Genomic DNA, 6,560 nt, shown 5'->3' with positions numbered 1-6,560 from the left:
ACATTACAAAAGGCATGTCGTAGACACCTGGTGGGAGGGTTCGCTATTAAGGGGGTCACTGTGTGTCATACTTTACAGTACACTTTCCTCTGCCATGTTACAGTGAATGCATAAGAAATACCTGTGGCTGCATCAGCTGTGAATCTGTGGGTCTGCCTTACCAGTGAAGCAGGTAATTACATTCCTAACCTCTTCATGCTATTAGCACAGCACTGCTGTCATTGCCCACTGAGATATTAAGACTTCTTTATTCAAACATTGTTTCTGCTCTCCTTTATGCTGTACCTTGTATTCAGGTTCCCTCATATATTAGGATTAGAAAGACATAAGCTTTAGCTCAACAAATAAACTATTTAACTATTTTTTGCACGATATATGCAAGTACACAACTGTGTAAGAAAAGTGTTAGGGTTAGAGTTAGGGTTATATCATGCAAAATTACACATTAAGTACCTTGTAACTATGCATAATAACATTGTAATTATATGTCAAGTGCACATGTATTTACTTAGTAACTACTATGTAAATACATAGTAATTAGAGACTGTTTAAAGTACAATGCTCGAGAAAAGAATTGTAAGACATGCATCAATGCACCCTACTGGCAGGCCATGTTGTCAATCGCCAGCTGAAAGATGGAACTGATGTGACGAGGCCAGACCAGCAGGGTAGACTGTGCCAAAGCCACGCACTGCCCTGTCATCGAGGGGACTGTCTGCAGATAAAGTGGAGGTTAGGGAAGTGCAGGGGATTGTGTCAGCAACAGCTAGGCAAGTTTCCTTGAGGTTTGATAAGTTAGGGAGGAGGGATCGATAGAAGAAGCAATAACCCTTGCCCTCACAATCTCAGACTAGGTCTATATTAAAAGACCACATTGACACCCATCTTTTGGCACAAACAAGCAGAGGAATGTGCTCTGGGTGAAAATGCATCTATTAATGTGGAATTGGTCTGGAATGAAACTGCAAAGGATCGCTGTGCATATTAAAAAGACAGCGAATACCTTTTAGAGGACTTTTGAGCATAGCATTACATCATAAGATTGATTCAAGTGTTGTGCAAAATTTTGTGTAAGGTTGTGAAATATGCTAACCTTAGAATAGGCAGGACGATGTTTAATTAGCCCTGATTGAATTGTTAATCGCTGGAAAGGACATGCCCTCTAAAGTTTGTCTAAATTTTCAACTAGATGTTCCTGCTACTTTGTCTCAGTGTCCTGACAATCTGTGCCCCCCCTCAGCCCTCTCTACCTACTTTACTACACTCCTCTTCACTGTCAAATTTACCATAGCAAATTTATTGCAATGTATTTTTAAATAGACCAATTTACAGTGGACACATATACAACCATCTGATTCTGTTGCTAATAAGGCATCCTGAATGTTATTATCTCCTATAAAACAGTTTTCAAATTTCATCCACTTCCCTCAAGAGTTTTTAGTAACACAGTAGGCTACCAGAAGGTAGCTGCATCATGCCATTGGTGTTTTTATGATGTTTTATCAAGAATATGAGTTATTGCATATTGATGCGCTAATGCGTGGCTTACAGACACAAACTCCTATGGGTGGGAGGAATGAAGCAGAAAACACAAGCTGAAACGTTTAATCCTCTGCATTAGGAGAACAATTGCAACGTGCAAATCTGTACCCGAAAGAAACAAACCGGAACAAATCTAACAAGAAGCATCTGCTCTTAAATGTGCCATATTATGGTAACCAGCATGCCCCATTACACCAGGTGCTGATGGTGCATTGAAACTCTGAAGCACTGCGCCCCACAGCAGGTTGAAGAAAAATGGCAAGTAATGAGTAATTCACATCAGAATATCACATTTACCGCACAGCGTGCAGCTGAACTGGATTCAATGACATTTAACAGCTTCTTGTCTATGGGAGCTGTCAAGGAGCCCACGAGCACCAATTCTTCACTGAAATGTATGTAGTTGGGGAGGCGATGGATACACAATGCATAACCTCTTCATCAAAGCAAAGTACGCAATGCCATGTACAGTTTGCTCATTTGTTAATGTTATGTACTGTAAATGCAGACCAACTTCAAAATGCCTACAACTTCTGTTAATTTGCAGAACAAAAAATGAAGCTGAAGTGCAGACATCTTAGCCACTGTAAAAAAGAAGGTAGAAACCTGTTCTGTAAATGCCTTAGCACGTCCATAGGGGAACAATTCAGTAATGTATGAGCACTTCAGAACTACCACCAGGATCTGAACACACCTTTGTAGCATCATATAGCATTGTGATCAGAAGGCTAATTAGTAGAGAAGACTCACACAGCTTACTGAAATATTACAATGACATTACCATTTATTCAAGAAAGGCAATCTGTGCCAGCTGAGTTTGATGAATATGCCTACCGTTTCTACAACAAACCCCAGCTATTGAAAAGGCATAGCCCCTGAACAACCTCTGACCCGGCAATGAAATACAGGTGGCCGTATTGCACAGCCTCCCCCCTCCCTGAGCAGCATAATTAGATACCCTGCCCCCTTCTGACGTCACCTTGTGCGAAACCAAAGACATTTACTGTCCCATCGCTCACTTTAATGACTGTGCTAACGAAAAGGTGATGAGATGCAGGGCAGGCTGTGAAATAGCTAACCGGGATTACAGACACACATCATAGAGTGGCTAATTGGATTACAATAGAAATGAATAGCATAAAATTTTTAAAAGCTGTTGTGCACTATGAATTGATCTTTAAAGATTGGCATGCCATACAGGGTGTCTTGTCTCTAACAAAAACAATCCAAACGATTCCATAACGATTATGTATTGAACATTAATGAAAAGCAGTGTGTTGTTCCAAGTGTGTTATTTTGCATCTGGAATTACAGTAGTTTTGCAAAAATTACAAAAGAACAGCATATTCTACACTGTGTAGCTTTGGAATCCACTCTTAAATGATAGGGCAATCCACTTGAATGAGGTTCTTGGGGCAACTTGAATGCTTCTTTAGTGGGTTATTACTGTGTCCTGACGGTTATAACTTTATCTTTAGTCTTTCCAGTCACACTAATGACAAGCACTCACTGTGCATGAGATTGCACATGTATCTAAGAATTGTGGATGCCATGACTTTGAAATAGAGCAGTCCACCTACGTAGCACCTGGGTGTCACCTTCAAATAAAAAAGTGTAATTCCTCTGTAGATGATAAAACAGCTTGCCGTTCCACCCCCTCCCCTCTCATCACCACAGTGCAGTAATTACCATTGGAGCATTAAATCATGTGGAGGCTGCTGTTCAGTGAACTGTGCTGCATGACTTGACAGGGCAGCTCCCAACAAGATTTAGAAACCCTAAGGAAAATGTTAATGCATGGCAAATGACTTGCAGTGCGTCATGTTTCACAATCCCAGCTACGGAACTCAGGAAGCTCGATGAAATGTCCCCATCCCATTACTATCACACACTTGTGCAGCCCTGATGTGGGACTAAACAGCTCTGCTACAGCATCCATCTGCACTTAAAAAGGGGGAAGCAAATGAGCTCAGTCCATGTCTTCTTATTGCAACCACCCTCCCTGTTTTGGTTATCAGGTTTTTGGGTTTGGGGGTTAAAATAACTGGACATCATGTAGAGTGCTCTGGAATACAAAAATACTGTATTAAATTAACTGGAAGGTGCTCATTTGGACTTCTTTCTATCTTCTACTGTTTTATTAACATCACCTGTTTTAACTTCTGTACTCATCAGAAGGTATATTGACAGTTCCATTGACATGAAATGCACTAGAGATCTGTGCAGTGGCAAGCACTTCATAATTTTCCAGTGAAATCTGTCACACCAGATCATTACTATTATAAGGCGGTGCATATAAGAAATCAGCTACATAGTGATACTTTTCTACATGTATTATGTTCAAAACGAATCAGAAGATTAACCACGTTTTAAGTCCTTGGGATTTGTGGTATAGGGGAGCTCTTGAAGTAAATCAAACCACTTCAGAACATCATAATAATTTAGTTAGAGAGAAAAGCATTCTGTACAATTCCCAGCTGCAGCTGCATTTATTTATTTATTTATTTTGTGTATTTATGTTTTATGAGTATGTCTGTACTGAATAATATTGTCTGTACTTATCATTTCAGACACCTTAAGTTATCTAAGAAAGGAGAATGGAATTGGAAACTCACATAACCTTCTGTTCATTAAACTATTCCTCTTTTAATTCTCATTAAATAAATAATTAAATAACCTTTTTAGGTATCTTATATGCAACTATGTTGTTAGCGGTTATGTGGCCTATAACGTAAGAACCTTCACTGAAGAACGAAACAAGTTTCAAACTAATTAAGCAACGCTGTATTCCTCTGATGAAGTCTACTGTCATAGCCATATAGCTTATTAGCCATCATATTTCAAGACGTACAGCGAATGTGTTGCCAGAAAGAGGCTGTCCTGACACTTTCATTCACTGACCTTACACACGTAGTAAGAGAGTGAATTCTATGCGCGCATAAAAAACATTCTCTCGGGGGAAAATGACCGGCTGACTCCAGGGTAGCGTCACCTTCTCCGGGGGAGATATAAAAGAACAGTCCTCGGCTCAGAGTGTAGAGCAGGAGACGGTGTGATCTAGGAAAGAAAAGGAAGAAGATAAAAAAAAGCATTGATAAAGTACAGTGGCTGTCGAAGTGACAACATGATCTCTAATACCGCACTCTGCTTCGGAATCCTAGCAATGCTGTCGGTCCAGAACCTCCTGCTAGCTAAGCCAGTCGCTGATATTCAGGTGAGGACCCGCGTTTGACCATTGTGTGCTTAGGTGTTTTTTTTAATTTTTATCAGTCTTCTCGGGTTGTGGGCTGTAGCCTGGATGAATAACGCAGCGTGTCTTCTGTTGACTGACCGGAGTCAGCTTAATTACTGACAGACAAGTAAAAAGATGAACCTGTTTCAATTAGAATGTTAAAGAACTAGCAGGAGACTATACTAGATTAGTTACATTTTAAATTCTGCTTTTTTTTTGTAGATACATTATTTATCGCAACAAAAAAGGTCTCCTCAACAGTTTACTTCTGTGCAATACATTGTGTCCATTCACTGTAATAACCAAGTTCATTTATTGTAACACTTTACATTAAGTGTCTAGCTGTGTATTTATTTACATAGCAGCTACTTAGTAAATACATGTTTGCCATGTTATTATGCATAGTTACAATGTACTTAAAACTACAAATGGTATTGCACGATATATTACACAGTTGTATCAGAAAAGGGTTAGGGTTAGGTGTACTGTAAACTAAACATGATGCATGTAGTATGATATATATATATATATATATATATATATATATATATATATATATATATATATATATATATATATATATATATACTAATGTTGTCATAACCAGATTATACTGAATTGTTCTTGTAGTAACTGGCCAGTTGTGCACATTTTCAGACCCTGTCCAGGTGGCTAGAGGGAGGGACTGACCGTTATCTTGAATCGGAGGTGAAGGACCTCGATGTAGATGACTTGTCCCTTGCAGCGGTTTCCTCTGATCAGCTGGATAGCGAACTCTTGCACCGAAAGTTCGAAGGCTTGAGTGCGGGGAAACCCGTTTCTGACGAGGCGCTCGTTCGAATCTTAAGTGACGTAATCAATTCTGCGAAGAGATATGGGAGGAAAAACAAAAAGGGCGTTTCCCGGGGTTGCTTCGGAGTGAAACTGGACAGAATAGGCTCCATGAGCGGCATGGGCTGCTAATCCAATTATAATATGGTAATGTCATTTTTTAAATTTTGAAGTGGTGTTGATCGAGCTTTAGTGGAAGGCTCACTCACACAAAACCACTTATATACACTATATATATATATATATATATATATATATATATATATATATATATATATATATATATATATATATATATATAACAATTAACTTGTTCATAGTTTACATCTCAGTTTCACTTTTATCCTTTACAGGGACTAATAACGAAATTAAAGAAGATTTGAAATCTGGGACTGGATGACCAGCAGCAGCTTTCAACTCCGCTCCGGGAATATATTCCTTCACAGCGCGGCTTTAACTTCAGCAACTGCCATAAACATAATACACCTCTATAAAAACACCTGCAGCATCTCTACAAGTGCTTCCCTGATTAAACCGTTCTTGAATTAGGATTGCTGTCTGTTTCATTACTTATATCGTCTTTAAATAACGTATTACCTGTACATTTTATTTATTGTGAATTTGTTATGATTTTGTATCCATTGTGTGCGCTTCAATATGTCAGTGATGTATTACATGTAAAAGAAATACATAAATAAATAACTGTTTTAATATATGGACTTTGCTGCGACTCAGTTTTGTATTTGTCGTACACTGGGGTCCTATTCACAAAGCTTTAGGAACTGTTTTAAGAAACGCTTTGATAAGCACTTTTTGGTGATAAAACAGTTACAGTTCGTTTGTCGACGGTTTAAGAGCTGGGGTTATTGTTTTATAAATCCTCAAAACACTTTTTAGCGTAAGGTAATGTTTAAATAAATGTCCTTAAAAACATTCCTTAAAACAGTTTTGAGGC

At 38.6% G+C, this 6,560-nt stretch overlaps 1 long non-coding RNA gene across 1 annotated transcript; it reads left to right on the top strand.

The window, feature by feature from the left end:
• Nucleotides 1-4,411: 4,411 nt before the first annotated feature.
• Nucleotides 4,412-6,260, top strand: LOC117426092 (uncharacterized). Its single transcript, XR_009307959.1, has 3 exons — nt 4,412-4,756; nt 5,432-5,752; nt 5,959-6,260. It is a non-coding gene; the product is annotated as an uncharacterized LOC117426092 (long non-coding RNA).
• Nucleotides 6,261-6,560: the final 300 nt, after the last annotated feature.

This window comes from Acipenser ruthenus, chromosome 20 (assembly GCF_902713425.1).
Source record: "Acipenser ruthenus chromosome 20, fAciRut3.2 maternal haplotype, whole genome shotgun sequence".
In the NCBI taxonomy this organism is placed as follows: domain Eukaryota; kingdom Metazoa; phylum Chordata; class Actinopteri; order Acipenseriformes; family Acipenseridae; genus Acipenser; species Acipenser ruthenus.
Note: the sequence above shows the minus strand (reverse complement) of the source record. Positions and strands in the feature narration are given on the sequence as shown.